General features: G+C 33.3%; 1 protein-coding gene across 1 annotated transcript in view; it reads right to left on the reverse strand.

Moving 5' to 3' along the window:
• The window catches only part of EDIL3 (EGF like and discoidin domains 3), a 230,013-nt gene that overhangs the window by 191,069 nt on the left and 20,949 nt on the right, over positions 1-17,995 (reverse strand). The gene's annotated exons all lie outside the window — the stretch shown is intronic.

Below are 17,995 nucleotides of genomic sequence, written 5' to 3' on the forward strand. Positions count from 1 at the left end.
AACAGTTCTTCCATTGCTTCAGTTCTTTCTCTCAATGGTCTGCATTGCCACCATTTTTGGCTCCTATTTCCTTCTCATTTGTTCTATTAATTCTAGCTGTTAACACTTCCTTGCTTAATCACCCCCAATGGGTTACATTACAGCAGTTGTTCTCTGTCCCCAAAAGCCTTTTAAAATATATGTTATAAGCTGTTAACTAAAAGAGGCAAGATTTCTGTGTGGATCTCAGTAAATGATGACAGGTTGCTATGCTATGCACCTGAAAGCACCAGGCTGGGAAATACTGACTTTCAAGTAGAATTGGAAATGTCCCACTGGTTTTATTGAAATCAAGTTTCATTGTTACTGACTAAGTTATTTTAGATATAATAGTCATGTCTGTATCACCTGTACATAAACTTAACACAAGCAGCAGGCATGTGATGTTAACAGGAATTATTTAGCAAGTCCCATATTTCAAATTAGTGGGCAAACACCTGCCTATATGCAGATGGTGTCATAATTCTTTTCATGACTCAAGCTGGCCTTAGGTAGGCCCTCAGAATGGAGCCAATTTTGTATGAAAGAGCAGTTTGGTTATTAGTTATCCAAAAACAAAATCTCAAAATAAAATAATGATATTCTCGAAAAAGAACAACTGCTTCATAGATACATAACCAATAAAACAGGCTAGTTGCTTTAAATATCTGGGTGTGTTTTTTCAAGCCCCTAGACATCAAATGGCACATATCAAAAATGCCACCACAGATATTCAGAGAAATATGGTGGCCACTGTAGATTTTTAGGAGCCAGAATGGTGATTATATACCTGAATTCTAGATTAGTTTCAAAATTCCCTCAACACTGTCAAACTATTTACTAAGTCTGCACTACTATTAATCTTGACATTGTTCCGATCACCCATCTCCTCCCACTTATGACTGTATGACTGTAACCTTGTTGCTGGTATCCTTACAATTTATATTGACTGTTTCCTAATACGATTTGATTGCTTATTTGTACCCTATGATCGGTGGTGGGATTCAGCCAGTTTGCACCACTTCGGGAGAACCGGTTGTTAACTTTCTGAGCAGTTTGGCAAACTGGTTGTTGGAAGAAATCATTAGGGCAGAGGTTGTTAAATTACTTGAATTCCACCACTGCCTATGACTGTCATTGTGTTGTACCTTATGATTCTTGATGAGTGTATCTTGTCTTTTTATGTACACTGAGAGCATATGCACCAAAGACAAATTCCTGTGTGTCCAATCACACTTGGCCAATAAAGAATTCTATTCTATTCTATTCTATTCTATTCTATTCTATTCTATTCTATTCTATTCTATTCTATTCTATTCTATTCTATTCTATTCTATTCTATTCTATTCTATTATTATCAGTAGTGCTACTTTTTTATGGTGTGCAATTGCCTCCTAGCATAAAATTCCATCCACATGGAAGAATAAAATCATAGTTTTCAGAGCCATATTTTCTATACCTCAAAATGTCTCCAATGCTATACTTAGGCTAGGTGAGCTAATTAGCATAGAAACAACAGCTTGGCAGTTAAAAGTGTTTTATTGGCTTAGAATCTATTTCCCATAGGATTTCTGTCCCAGTTAGTATCTTATAATTTAGATGTAGATGGTACACATTAACTAAAAAACTGCTTCACCTTGGCATGTCCTTGATTTCTTTCTAAATCTGGGTTCTAAATTGGAGCTTGTTGAACAAAGATAAGAAGAAATTGAACATCAGCATAATTTAGCAGCAGCTCAAGAGTTAAACCATCTCTTCAGAGAATCCAGACAACCAAACCTGCACACTATTAGTTATCCTTTACCCATTACCATTGGCCTTTTTCTAGATTATGGATGGCAGATACAAAAGAAAGTCTGTCCCACTTAGGCTATGCTCTTATGCCTCTGTTAAATCTGAAACCCAATAACATGTTTTTCTAGCGGGCAAATTCTCTGAGGAACAGCACTTTTCATAAATGGAAAAGCTGCCGGATTCTCGTATGTTGTTATCCAGAGACGTTTTCTTAAGTGATAGGTGTACTGAAATCACCTATTTCTAAGTTTTGTACTGTTGTTATAAAGCTATGTCATATCCATATTGTACTGTACTATTAAACTGTTATAATATTTTGGACTATATTTGGGTTGCTTTAAGATATGTTGTTGGGGAAAACGGTTTAATTATTATTCATCCCTAAAACTTGAGCAAGGACATAAAGCTATTGTATATATAACAAATTAGGGATACATTTGTCAGTGTAAGATTTTATATGGTTGTATATATTCTTTGAGTTCAGAGACTAAGTTAGTGACAGATAGTCGAGGAGAAATTATGTTCATGGGGCACAAAAATCACAAGCAACTAATGACCAAATCAAAAACACATTCACATACTAGGTAAGCAGATATCAGAATGACAGATGGGATCATCAAATGACTAATTAAGAGAAGAAAAGGATCTTTTTCATTGTTTTGTCCAGTTGTTTTTTTTAATAACACTGGAGACAAAGGTTTTGTCATTTTTTAAATGTTAAGTGGCATTCTTGGTTAGCTTGCCATTGTCCCTCTCCCACTTCCTATCCATTTTAGCCAGTCCCCTGTGGTACTGGAGCTGATGAAGTTCATAGTCGCATGTCCTCAGGTTTCTAGTCTTCTTGTAATGAGGTTATTTGCATAAGTAAGCTAACAAAAGTACCATTATGATTCTGACACCAGTGACTCTTTTACACTTAATGTCCAGAACTAGTGATTTATTCAAAATGCAGCATAAGCTTTGTTCAAGTTCAGAATTTGAAAGGCTAAAGAATTAAAGACCTGAATACGTATCTTGATGTTCACACTGAATATGAAAAGATCAGCTACTTAAGAGATTACATTTGCTTTTTTACATGTTGGAATGTCTTGTAGTCCCAGCTTCTAAATGAAGTTCTATGGAGGACTAGACATATCTGAAAGAGCAGAAATGGTTCTGGGGCATTGAAAAGCGGCCAGGAAGTCCCTCTGAATAAGGAAAGAGCAAGAGATCGCCTACGCCAGACTGTGGTTCCTTTTGAAGAGATAGTGGGATGGAAGTCCTGTGGTTTCCTCTTGAGTAGAGAAGCTGGGGGTTGAGGGAGAAACAATATACTTGCATAGACTAGTGTAGCCTTATAAAGGACGCTAAATTTAAGAAAACCCCTTGATTTTGATTTTTGATTACAGTTACAATCAATACAGTTGAAAAGAGGTATTTGAAAACAGTGGGATAAAGAAAAATACCTCTTGGTGCCTTCCTTCCAATTTACAGAAACTAAAGCAAAGAGGAAATAATATTTTTTAAGACTTTAAAACAACAAATAGCTTAACAAGATTTTGACTAAGACAGTTAGAAACAGATAAAGAAACTGTACAAATTCTAAAGATTCATGTTTTAGAGAAAATGCTTTTGGTGCTACTTGGAATTAATTAAGTAAATAAGCCAGACCTTCATGGGAATTATTATTATTTGTCATCGTTATTTGACATCAAAGGGAAATACAATTGGTAGAATCTGCAAATAGGAGATAAATGTAACATGAGATCAACAGTGTCATTAAAACTAGGGAAACATAGATTATCTCCTCAGTTGATTAAAAATCAATACATTGCTAACAATATTAGTTTCCCACCCCTTGTGAAACCGGCCCCTCCAAATGTTTAAGCTATTAAATCTATTTGAAGATTATTTACCTTTCATCTATATATTATATTAATGACAAAATAGATGATGATGATGATGATGATGATGATGATGATGATGATGATAATAGTAATAATAATAATAATAATAATAATAATAATAATAATAATAATAATAATGCAAGATTAAAGCTTCAAAACCCTCTGTTGGCAAGCATTTATTGTAATCAACTCGCAGAAAATTTACCAAGGCATCTTATCTATCCCAAATTGCCCCAAGAGTTAACAATATGTTGTCCTGGATCAAATTTCCATGTTTGTTTCTTAATGCTATCTCTTATCAATTGTTGTCTGGTTAAATATATCCACACATATGGATTTGACTTGATTAAGGAAATCTAGGTTACTTTTATTTATATTAACTTTTCTCATTTGTATATTTAAACTGAAATTCTTTTATATTAATGACTTTAATTCAATAGTAATGTAAAATGTGTTGAATCTCTGTCTTATTTTCATCATTTAGTAAAATTAATGTTATACTACTTCCTATTCTTTGAAATTTTCAGATTCTCTTTCACTTTTAAATCATATTTTTCTACTTTTTAAATTCATTTACATTAATCATTTCCACACTGTTTTTGTCATGCATATAATGTGTTAATTACTCCAGACTTTTCCAGGCAGTGCCGCACAATGTGTCAACTGTCTACACATAGGTCATTTCATACTGAGAACTTTGAAAGAATATTGAAGCATATAATTGTTAGCTAAAAAACATCTAATATAGTATTTGGGATTGGGATTTGTAATACTTAAAAAAAAAACACATTATGAAGTTAGTCACAATATAAATTTGGTCTTGATGTGACATGCAAAGCTCAATCCAGCCATCAAGCCAATGCAATTGCATATTTCTGTCCTAAAGTGTGTAGTACAAGTTACTTTAATCAGAAATGGTCCAGCAAATTGGAAGGGACTGTTGTTTTCTGAAAAATATTTATAACTTTTCTGCTCCTTTTGGATGTTTAGAATGTTCCCTTGACTTTCAACTAAATGGTATTTCTGATTCTTTTTTCCTGTTTTGAGAATAGAGCCTAATTAACTCTGTGTTTATCTAGGGTAAAGCCTCAGGCCAGTAATATCCTACTGGCTAATCAGAAGCTTCTATTTATGTGCAAAAGCAAAGCAACTCAAACTGAAATTAGTCAGCTCAGTTTTACAGTAAAGTTTTCTCAAAAACCAATCTATAGTCATCTTGATTAATTATCCTAGCTTCTTTATTCATTCTGTAAAATATATTTCAAATTATTTTTAAAAAGTATATCAGAATGTTTTTAAATTACCTCTATGTCTACGATGTATCCTATACTGAAAATTTTATAATAGGATCAGATAAATCCTCCATCTTCCAAAACTTGTAAAATTATAAATAATGGTATTTCAGACACGATTTTAAATATAGTAAACTATTTCCAAATTAGTAGAAAATTCTTTAAAAGTTTAGGAATACTATGAAGACTTGACAATATGAAATAAGGGGTGTATATTTCTATGTTCAATAAACCACTAATGCGACTTAAAATAATGGAAATGATTATTTCCTGACAATATGTAATGTTGCAATTTCTATTTGATTTTATGGAAAATAAATGGTGGAGTTGAATAATATGGCAATGTTTCCAATGTAAAGAGGAAGAACCAGCCACTGAGATGTGTGGTCTTATTAAACTGTCTGCCTATCAGAGTTTTGTTTAAGGTAATAGAACTAATAATTTGGGGATCATTTAATCTCTCAATTCTTAATTTCTTGATTAGAGTTAGCCATAAACCCTCACTTTGCTTTCTATTATGCTAATGGAATGTAATTCATCAGTGATGGTCCTGCCAATATAACCAAAAGTTCAAAAGTTCAGCAATTTAAATTTAAGACTGAAGTCTGATCATAATTGGAGTAGAATTAAACTCTTGATAATGAGATAATAGGTAGTGGTCTAAGACTGGAAGCATTAGTATAAATATTTAATGCTCTAAAAATGGGGTAACGACATTTCTACACCAGTCTCTCTTTTTGTGGCTTGCTTGCCTCTATTACATTCTATCCAACTTCTGTTGCCTTTTCTAACATAAAGTATGGGCAGAAAACCATAACCTTGATATAACCAAATCTAGTCAGTGATGAGGGATTCAATCCAGGGGTGAAATCCAGCAGGTTCTAACAGGTTCTGGAGAACCAGTAAACAGAAATTTTGAGTAGTTTGGAGAACCGGCAAATACCACCTCTGGCTGGCCCCAGAGGGGGATGGGAATTGAGATTTTGCAGTATCCTTCCCTTGCCATGCCCACCAAGCCACGCCTACAGAACCGGTAGAGAAAAATTTTGGATTTCACCCCTGATTCAATCCCCAGAGAGACCAAGTTTGTCAAGCATCTATGTTAGCCCTCTTGAGACCTTAGAGGACATAATGACAAAGACAACAAAGTTATGAAAAAGTAAGTCAATTTTTCCTTCCCAGAAATGGGAGGTTTTGCTAGTATATCTTGCTCTGCTGAGGCCAGTAATAAGGGATCAGTCAAGACTCCCTCCTGCTGCTCCTGGACACTGTTCCTTCCCCTCCCTTCTTTCAATGCCATGGTTGCGCAATGGTTACAATGCAGTATTGCAGGCTAACTCTGCCCATTGCCAGTAGTTCAATTCTGATGCACTCAAGGTTGACTCAACTCAAAGTGACTTATAGAGAATTAATAATGCATCACAAAATAAATCATTAAAACAATAGCACAACCACAAGGGAAACCATGAAACTAAAAGCTTGTGTTAGAAAACACAAAAACATACAAAACCCATTAAAATATCACCTTGCTAAACCATCTCAGAAAACACTCCTGGTCCAAGCTTTTGATGCCATGAAAATTTAGGAGGGATTCTGTTCCAGAGGACAGAAGTGCATGTTCATATATACAGTATGTGAAAATATGGAACCCTGCAACCTGGGGCTGTCTGATAGGATAGTTTCTGAACAGCTGGAGCTATAATTCACTAGCATCAACTTCTGAAATCTTCCAACAGGGAAGATAGAAAATCGGAAACCCTTTCCTTTGGACTGAGTACCTTGAACGAGACACTTAACTGGTCATAGCTTCTCCTTCTTTAAACTCCTCAGCATTTCAAATTGCAATTGGTGGCAATTCTATCAGACAAGATATTGTGGATTAATTTCTTTCCCAGGACTCCAAACAAAGAAAGTAAGTAAGAGAAAGTACAAACTTGGAGAAATTGTAATTTATTCAGGCTAAAATCAAGCATTATTTTCAACAGGACACTTGGTAGATAAAGTATTAAATTTCTGTATTTATTGCCAACAAAGCAATATAGTCTGACTTAAATAATTCAGTGTTTAAAGATACATAGGGAATGTTTTCAACAGCAGTCAGCACTGACTTGCTTTAAATAAATAACAGCCAATACATATTTTAGTACTAATAAATAATTAGTATGACTTTGTGGAAAGCTTCATCTCAAGACTTTCAGATCCAAATATGTAAGATACTTGTTTGGTTTATTTGAAATTTGAAAATAAAATTATAAGGTACTCTGAACACTGGTAATAAATTTGATATATAGGCTCACAATCTATGAGACTGCATTGATTGAGCCTTTGGTATAGTAGTCCTCTTAGTGTTCCATTTGCATAATTTGAGCATAAACATTTGGAGCACAATCTGATGTGTATTGTTGAACCTTTCCATTCACAATTGGCACCCATTTTCAAGAAGATCAGTAAGATGACAACCTATAATGTAGTATTATATCCTTTGGGATTTGAGGTTACATACAATAGTAATAACACTTAGACTGATATGCCACTTCATAGTGCTTTACAGCATTCTCTAAGTGATTTACAGAGTCAGCATATTGCCCCCAACAATCTGGGTCCTCATTTTACTGACCTCGGAAGGATAGAAGGCTGAGTCAACCTTGAGCCGGTCAGGATTGAATTCCTGGCAGTGGGCAGAGTAGGCCTACAATACTGTGCCACCATGGCTCTTACATAAGCAAGCTTTCTATGGGTGTCTATGAAATAATTTGCCTTTTTAGATTCAAAACTAAGGTTGGCCATTTTATGGAGATAGGAAAGACAGATAAGAACTAATTATGTAATTTGAAAGATTTACACAGGATGAATATCTTCATGCGAAACTACATTTTGAGTTGTTCAACCTTCATCAGTGTTAGAAAGTTTTCTTGTTTATGTTTATGAAAAAATGAGAAAGAAACTACCATTAAACCTGAAATTATTATAAAAGGTACAATTGAATTCTTTTAATCATTTTTATGATGTACCCTTTCCCACAGTTCTATATAGATAGATCTATTTGAGGCTCATATCTAATCTAAAAACTGGATTTATGGCTTTTGAATCTATTCCTCATTCCCTATTCATTACATACAATATGTCTTGCTATGGAATAATATTTCTGGAAATTATGAAACCAAAGAAAAGTATGTTTTTTCCCCATTCCCTACCCTTGGGAGAAACGAGTCATTGGAAGATTATAAAATACTTTCCTCCTGGAAATCTGGAATTTCTTTAATATTTCAGAATCAAAGATGTTGTTCATAGGTAAAACTATTAATTACTGTATTTGGATAGAGAAAGAACAGATTTACACTGAAAAGAATAATTTTTTTTAATTTTTTTTTTTTAATTTTTAATTTTGATTTATATGCCGCCCTTCTCCGAAGACTCAGGGCGGCTTACAATGTGCTCAGCAATAGCCTTCATCCTTTTGTATATTTTATACAAAGTCAGCTTATTGCCCCCACAACTGGGTCTTCATTGCAAACCATCAATTCTTATTCATACAAACTGACACAACATTTGGTGCTATTCTGTTGTTGTAGAATTTGCAATTATGAACAAATATTCAGTGACTTTGTTGAGTAAGGACGAGTGGGGTGTGTTTGTGTGTATGTAAAATAATATACAGTGGATTGCATCTTGCTGAAGAAAAGTCAAGGATTACACAGAAGAAACCCACCAGTTCAAGATTTATATCCTTAAAATAGCTACATAATCACTGAGAATACCATAAAAACAGAAGAAATCCAATTTATTATGGAAAGCAAATGAAGACAGATAAGAGATAGCAATGCCTAAATAGTTCTGATATTCTTGAAAATGGCTTCTCTTCTCATATTAATATTGATTGCATTTATGAATTCTCAGGAGCTTGAGACAAATTCTTAATCTCAAGTATTCTTAAAGCACTTTATTATTTTCCTGCTAATTACATGAACTTATTTGCCATCCCCTTCAGCAGTAATAAAAATGTAGGGAAGCGCCAGCCTGAACAATTTCCAATTATAGAAAAAGCAATGCTCTTATTTATTCTGTGGATCAGAAGTACAAACTTTATTTTCTTTGCACAAAAAAATATAGAAGACATCTTTAGCTCTGGAATACCACAGCCGAGTATTTCTTCTTAAAGCTTGCACATACAGAATTTAAGTATTAGTAAAAAGCATGTCTGGATTATGACATAGCTTGCAGTATGTACATTTTGGATTTTCTGATAATTCACAGAGAATTAAAGATCCTCCTGATGTAATCCAGACAGTGTGTTGGACTAGAAACAGCCCTTGAAAGAACTTGATAGTTCATGGATAACACCAGTACAAAAAGGTTCTGCTTAAAGCAAGCCATGTTGGGATCTTTCTTGAATTCCTTTGCAAGTCATATAAAATTCACACATGTGTCTAATTGAACTTGAGGTATATATACTGTATGTACCGAGATGGACATACCTCACTGCCATCAGATCCAGATGAGAAAATCAAGCCTGACACAAACTTTGGAGTGGTTCTCATTACTTTTATTTCTTAGAGTTGTAAGAAAACATCCAATCCAAACAATTATTTGTACTAATGATAGCATGAGAGTTTGAAGTAAGCAGTAATTGATTTATTCAATACTTTGGTTGGCCCTTATCAACTAGATACAGCCTCCTTGGGGTAGAACTAAAGCTTAAAAAAATATTATATCCTATTTGCACTAGTGTCCTGTCTGCCAACCTCATCCCATCTTCCTTAAGCAAGGAATGCTTGTATATGTATACATGTGTTTGGGTATATCTATATGTATATGTTTGTATAAGTATAGGTATAGTATACAGGTATACAGTACGTAGAGAGATATATAGAGAGAGTATAGACAATTTTGTGATGCCGAACAATTCAAATTCCAGAGAATAAGCATGGTAAATATGTAGATATGTAGATATTTTACATTTCTTTCTATACTATATAATCAGGCATGCCTCCATTTTTGTAGGACTGGATATAGATACATTGTAAATCAAATAGTTATCCCATCTTTTAAAATATTTGGTAACATTCAGGTAATCCTCATTCAAAAATAATTAGAGAAAATGCATTTTAAAAAGGTAGACTTTTAAAGAAAATAACTTGCCTAAGTACTAACCAACTTAACATGTCCGAGCAGCAGGCACATAAGCAAGATTTGCATACTGGAATTTTAAATAAATTAGCCCATAGCTCTTTAAAGCCCATAGCTTTAAAAGTGTTCGTTAGTGCTTAATGTAACACCCAATAAATACATCAGTAACTGGTTGGATGACTGTAATCAGGATGTAACCCAAATATTAATTAAAAGAATACAGTTGCAGGTCAGAAGTTGACAAAAACTAATATTGGCAACTAATGTCATCTGTGCATCAACATTAGTGCTAAACATAGGTTCCTTCAAAGGGAACAAAACTCTATCTGTTATTGGTTTCAAATGATCATGTAGATCGGCAAGTTTTCTCGCCTCTATACTTTCATATTCTTGTACCCAATAAATGCTGGTTTTTAAAAAAGGCGTAGAATAAACAAATTATCCAGATTATGTATATTGCTATATGTTTCATGAATCCAGATTTCTAAATATAATTTCTAGCCTAAAACTGCTTAGGAATAAGGATGTTTTGGAACTACTAGTATTACAAAATATTAGTGTTTGAACCAATGTAACTAAGCTACAACATAATGTTCCAAACAATATTTATTATTAAAAAGCAATTTAGTTTGAAAACCCATTCTTGGACATGTTTAAAAAAAGAAAAGAAAAGAAAACAGACAAGTCCTTCGATATGAAGTAATGTAGAATAAACATTATTTTATGAAAACATGATAAACTTTGTAAAGCATTATTTATTAGTTTCCATTCTACAATTCATTACAAGATGCAGAAACATCTAAATAATTAAGAGAGAGAGAACACGCATGTGTGTGAGAGATAAATATTCTTAGCATAATTCTGTAGTTGTTATCCGGCACCAGTAGAATAACTGACAGACTGTGTGACTGAATGTAATGTATCTGTAGGTGTATGAATGCTGTATACCATAAGTCATATATTATCTTAGTATGATAAATAGTGCATCATTGAACTCTTAATAGATGCAAAACATTTTTGGTTCAGGGCAAACAAGATTTTATTTCTAATCTTATAGATGTACTAATCATGATCCAGCATCATAACATACAATTTACAGACTTTACAGAAGAAACAAGAGATCAGGGGAATGCTAATGTATGTTGCTTTTTGCATTGGGATTGTAGATGATGCTAGATTCATGATTTAGCACTAATATAACAACAAAATACAAGTGGTAGAATTAAAAGCAGATCTTGAAAACTAGGTTATGCAAGAGGGCGGAAGCTGTTTGTTTAATTTTTTTGTTGAAGAACCTTTATTTTCTCTCTACTATGTAATGCAGGAAATGGTTAGTTGAATATTCTAAGGCTGCACCAGATAAACAAAAGCTTCAGATTGCAAGAATGTGCTTTTGAAAATATATGCAATAAACCTAAATAAAACAGATTTCTTTCATTTATCACCACCATCCATTTTCGGCATTCTGAAAATGAATCCATAATATCATTGAACTGCTAATAATACTAGTGAATATTTTCAGAAAAACTTTGGTTACATTTTACAAATGAAAAACCTTATGCTTAATGACAGGCAATGATTATCCTTCAAGGGAAAATGTACTGGATTTCATGAAACAATGTGGCTATTGCTATGTGCACCAATTATCTGCCTTTTCGTAGTGGTTTTTTAATTTTTTAAAAATTATATGGTGTATACCACCCACAACCACTTTCATGTGAGATGGGCAGCTATACAAATTTGATAAATAAATACATAAATATTATCCAAAAAGTTTTAGCAGAAAAAGTACTGACGAGGAACATATGCCCTTGTAAATGCTTCATTTTGCACGCATCTCAAAATAATATACCTTTAGCAGATAATAAAAATGAAGACTGATAAAGATAAATTAAAATAATTATATAGACAGTTAAGAAAGAAAACTTTCAGTTTCTGAGTCTTGGATTCTATCAGTATGCATATCTTTGATTTGTACCAAATTTTTGATATCTTCATTTAGTGCAAATTCCCCATTACGGGACATTTCAAAGTATTCCTATATAACAGCTGAAGCTAACTGGAATGTTTTGGATTCAAGATATAATAGATTTTGACCCATCAGTAACATTTATAATTAAAACATTTATTGAGAACTTTATGTGGACCAATAGATCACTAGGATTTGGTCGAGAGTCTTTATAATCATCTATTAAAAATAAATCAGTGTAACTTTAATGCACAGACTTCAAAGACTGCATAGAAATAGGATTTGGAAATCCCCATTTTGCCTAAATAATGGAAAACATTCTAATTTCAATACCAAAAGCCTCACTATATCTCAGATTATAGCACAGATTATGCAGTTACCATAACCACAAATTTACTGGACCATTGCAAAAATACATTGCATTTTTACAAAAAAAAAAAAAAAAAGGAAAAAAAAAGAATGAAAAAAATCTTCATATAGATATAGTCAAATTAATACTTCATTAAAATGTGTTTTTGCAATGTCCTAAAATTACCATGTTTTGGGAGGAAGTAATTACAATAAGTATATACTAATGAAATATATTTAGATGCATACATGGCTTTAACAACTGCAAGGAAATTGATAGCTAGACAATAGAAATGGAGTCTCATTGCCCTTTTTATTGCTAAGAGATTAGTTCTTCAACATTAAAAAGGTAAATTTATGGCCCCAATTTATCCAGTGAATTAAAGACCTGACATTACCTACAGCCTATGAATGAATGGCCTATATACTTAAATTATGCATGAACAATTAAAATGAAATATTATTATGTTTAATTGAAATTATTATATAAACAATTTCAGTCATATATTTCTTAGAACAATTCAGTCATATGTTTATGTGTGTATACGCATCCATCTATATAAGCTCTTTTATATGCAATTTATCTTTTAATTGCAATATTCTTTCATTTTTGTTTTTTTAATCAATTTTTCTCTTGTTTTTCCTCTATTTTGTTAAAAAAAAGATCAGCAATGATAAATCTGTACTTTAAGAATAAAAATAAAAATTGCAAACTGGTGATCAGCTATTGAGCCTGCAGTATATATTTCAATTGCAAATGGTGGATGGTGGCAATTCAGTCAAACCAAATAAGAATTTTGTTCATAAAAAATTGTTTTGCTGCTGAATACTGGCAAGTTTGTCTCACTCTTATAAGTTTCAGTGATCATTTGATGCTAATGTGCTTCTTCTACATTCTGATTCACTCTTCTTAGACCCCTAGGAAAGGATAATATTTAATTTGACTATTGCACTTTCTTTTTTACTATCTTAAAGATTGATTAAATTCATTGCCCATTCAAGAGGGGCAAATGACAAAACATATAATGGTGTGATGCCAACTCTGCAATCTTTGTAGTTTTACTGCAATGATGGAGACATAGTAGGGAGCTGGGATGGTGGGAAGTTTCATCATTTTGATGACACCTTGGCTTCACATGGATGCCTTGCCTCCAACTTTAAAAAGGAAAAAAAAAATCTGTTCACCATCTCCAGTAGGAAGGATAAAGAAACAGAGTCTTTATAACAACGTTGCATCTTCAAAGTTAGCTTATAAATTGAAAACAATATTATGAACCTTTATTTCAGGCCCACAAGTAATATATGGGCATTTCCCCCACGCATATATTGTTTGGATTTCAGTATGAACTCTTATTTCATTCCCCTGAATTCTACTTTGAGAATTATCAAAGAGGTCAACAGGTTTCATTATATGCATTCCACATCATGAAATATCATGAGAGTTACTAACCTGCTTGTACAAAAGGCCTCCTTTTGGAGGAGATGGAACTTCTCCACAGACTCCTTAGATAGGGTTCAAACTGGAACGCACCACAATTCTGGTGGCCAGAAGCATCAAAAACAGGTGTACAGTAATGAAAAATGGCAGGGACTGTATAAAGGTTTTCTGCATTTGGGGGAATTAGGATTTTTTTTTTTTTAATTTTTATTAATTTAAGAAACCACATAATACATTTATAAATGCAAGTAAAACAATTATAGGATTTTTTTTTATTTGATTTATATGCCGCCCTTCTCTGGAGACTCAGGACGGCTTACAATGTGTTAAGCAATAGCCTTCATACTTTTGTATATTTATACAAAATCAGTTTATTGCCCCCATAATCTGGGTCCTCATTTTACCTACCTTAGAAAGGATGGAAGGCTGAGTCAACCTTGAGCCTGGTGAGATTTGAACTTGCAGTAATTGCAGGCAGCAGATGTAATTGGATGTTAATTAGTCTGCTGAGCCACCAGAGCTCCTGGTGGCTCAGCAGGTAGTTTGTATTAAAATTATGTAAGGATTATTCTACAACTTTTAGTTGTTTCTGTCTCAAAATTGCAGTAAACCATGCCAAAGAGTCATCAAAATGATCAGAGCTATTAGCATTGCAAAAATAAATAAACAAACCCCTCCCCATAAAAAAATCTGGAGGAAAGATTAGAAACCTATGTTGCTCCAGGGCCTGTGATTAGGTAGAAATCAATTTAAGTACAGAGTTGGAATTGTAAGGATTTCTATTGTATAGGAAAAGATAAAATTAAATAAATCAGTAGCACTGATTTGTTTGTTGATGTTAAGCACCATGATTTGTTTGTTTTTGAATTTGTATAAATTACAATTAGATAAAATTAAGTTTTGCAGGAATATTTTTTAATTCATTGCAAGTTTCTGTTTCTATTTTCTTATTGCTGGTTCAGTATGAACAAAAAGTCAGTAATGCCATTCAGCGATGCACTGTGATTAATAGACAGGCAGACATACAGACAACTTGTATACTGATACGCAGACATACATAAAAATATATGGCACAAGGTATTTAGCTATTCCCACCATATATTGTTTTCATATGTCTTTTTTGCTCAACACATTAAAAATAAAAAACAGTATTGGAAGTCCATGATGGGGAATCTATAGAATAATGGTGAAAATGTTGTTTAATCAGTCTGTCTGTTAACTGCTTATAAAAAGTCACTTTCATCAGTAGGACCAATATGGAAGAAGAGCAGCAGAATTTTGCATTTGGCCAGCTGTAAAATCAGCAAGTAGGTTTCTACTTGTTGATTTAAGTAGTTATGATCGAACAGTTGATCATAAGAAACAGTTGATTTTCATTAAAAGCAAAATACATTGAAACAAAACAAAAGAGATTAAAACAATTATTTGTATTTTATCTAATTTAATTTATGACTAAGAACACCAAGCTTTTCTCTTGTGACTTAACACCTTACTTAGATCAGGGCTGTCAAACTTGTGGCCAGGGGGTTGGATGTGTCATGCGGTGGCCATGTCCATGCCCGGTTTAGCAAAGGGGGAAAAACTTGTGATATGTCACGTGATGCCCCCGTGACAACACAAGTTTGACATCCCTTCCTTCGATCATGGGTATCCACTTTTTTGGCCTGGGCTGCCAAAGTAAAGAATAATTGTTGTGGGCCACATATAAAGTATATAATATAGTATAGTTAATGTATATAAATCAAATAATAATGTTAAAAGTCTATGTGGCCTGTGGCTGCAAGTCGGATACATCTACTTTAAATGCATTAAAGTTATCCTTTTTGTTCAATTATTCCCATTCATTCCTAGTGTCTCAGTGCAAGTATTCTACTATGTTCATAGCTTCAGTCTGTAATAATATAAAAATGTATGGATTAAATATTTTTGCAACCTATACAGATCATTATATTATAATTACTGTTTCAGCATCTTGAGTGACAACAGACATTATGTTAAAAAAAGCAGTTTTTAATGTCTCTAGAACAAGTGAAAAAAAATAATAATCTGATCTCTTCCTTTCCCCTTTTCCTCTGTTTATAAAAAAGAATGCAAGCTACTCATTTTAGTGTTCAAGTAAACAAACAGCAGACTCAAAATTGCTACCACCTACATGAAGGACACTTGTAACACAATCATGACTTTAGCCCCAGAAAGAATGGTTTTTACAGGAATCTACTTCTGACACTTTGTCAAACCGCGTTCTTTGGTCCATATTTCTTTACCTTATTTTCTTACTTTCTTTCTTTTGGAAAGGAAATTACAGAATAAACCTTCACCCTCTTGTTATTAGAGGGATGTATTTTTCTAAACTTTTATGAGAACAAAACTATATACCAAATCAAGAAAATATGTACACTTCCTATTTTTGAATGATGGTCTCAGAGAAGGTTCTGAGGTGAGCAAAGATGGATGGTATCCATCATCTCCAGATGTTGTTAAACTGTTGTTAAACAACATCTCCAGATGTTGTTAAACTGAACTCCCATTAAACCTAGTAACATAGCTAATGAGGGAGAAAGATGACGGATGAAGGTGATTCACCACTGCACTAGAACAATAAAGCAATTTCAAGAAACATCATAAATGATAACAGAAATTGGGTCTCAATAGTGCAGCATGACTATTTAACATATGGCCCTGGAAGATATAGATAGCTCTGGTCCAGGTAGCAAAACATTTTTAGTTGACACTAGAAAGCTTCTGATGAATCAGCATTCACAAAAAAAGTTCTTGCTTGAAAAATCAGCGAACTCATCTCTATAAAACCAAGAAGTAGTTACAAAGAGATGTGGCCGTGGTGCAAAACCAAGAATTTAAGTGATATTTTGATATAACAATAAATATGGATATTGATGAAATAAAACCACAAAAGAATCAGTATTTTGGCATATGGATGCCAAGTGTGATTTTTATGACCACATTCAACATTTCTGTTTTCTGTATATATAGTAGCTTGGTATTAATTTATACAGCGTCCTCATCACCACACTCTGCACATCTTAAACAAACAACAAGCAAACAAAGAGTTTAAATCTGCAGAAAGCAAGCATTCCCTGTGATGATTGGTTTATAGATAAGGTACATTTATTGAACTGAAGGATGCTCATATTCATTTTTTTCTTTATAATTACTTGAGGAGGCCTCTCTTGCTGAATGTGCATATATCAGGTGTAGTAGTCTTAGCCTATTGCACTGCGTCAAAAATAGATGCCTATTTGCTGGAACAAAGGCTGGAGAGGCCTGAGATACAGAAGGTCACATTGCATAGCGTGCTAAGAACATAACACTTAACATAGCTATGCAATACCAATATACTGTGTTGTTTTTATCCCATCAATCATTTCTGCTACAGTATGTCATGCTATAAAATATGGATTATTCCATACACAATTAATACTTCCATCCAATGTGACAAGAAGGCATAAAAACACTGCCTCTCCTTTTCAAGATATAAGGTGGGGATATAATTCATCTAGTGAAGACAAAAGCAAATAGCTTTGCCCTCAATATATTAAATTTGTGATCAAATAAAACTCTTCTAGAAGAATATATTATGGAATTTGATGGCATTCATACTGACCAGCATGTATTTTATATTATTTAAGAGATTCCTATCTTGGCAAAGGCTTGCACCAAAATGTAAACTGAAATGAAATGTGTTGCAAAAGGCATGAATATGTATGGTATTGTGTTCTTGTATGTGCACTTCTATACATACCTATAGACAGACATACATACGAAGATATTTATTAAAAAAAATACCAAGCACATTATCTTGAATATGATTAAATCATCTTAATCTTTCTATATAAAACAGAAATGCAATGACACTTTTCAGCATCCCTTCTGTAGTGTCTTGATTCAGTATTTCTCACTTCATAACAAAATATTTTAACCAAGTTTCATTTTCATGGCCTTAAAAGTGTAGGTAACCAAACATATTATATGTCAGCTCTGGAGGCCATTTTTTTCTTAGATCTTCAGGACTTCCACACTTAGTGCTGTGGGAAACTGGGAGGGGGGATTGCATAGAGTGGTGGAGATATTTAGCCATAATAACATTCCTTTCTCTGAGACTCAA

This window comes from Pantherophis guttatus, chromosome 2 (genome assembly GCF_059756535.1).
Source record: "Pantherophis guttatus breed Tessera chromosome 2, ASM5975653v1, whole genome shotgun sequence".
Classification (NCBI taxonomy): Eukaryota; Metazoa; Chordata; class Lepidosauria; order Squamata; family Colubridae; genus Pantherophis; species Pantherophis guttatus.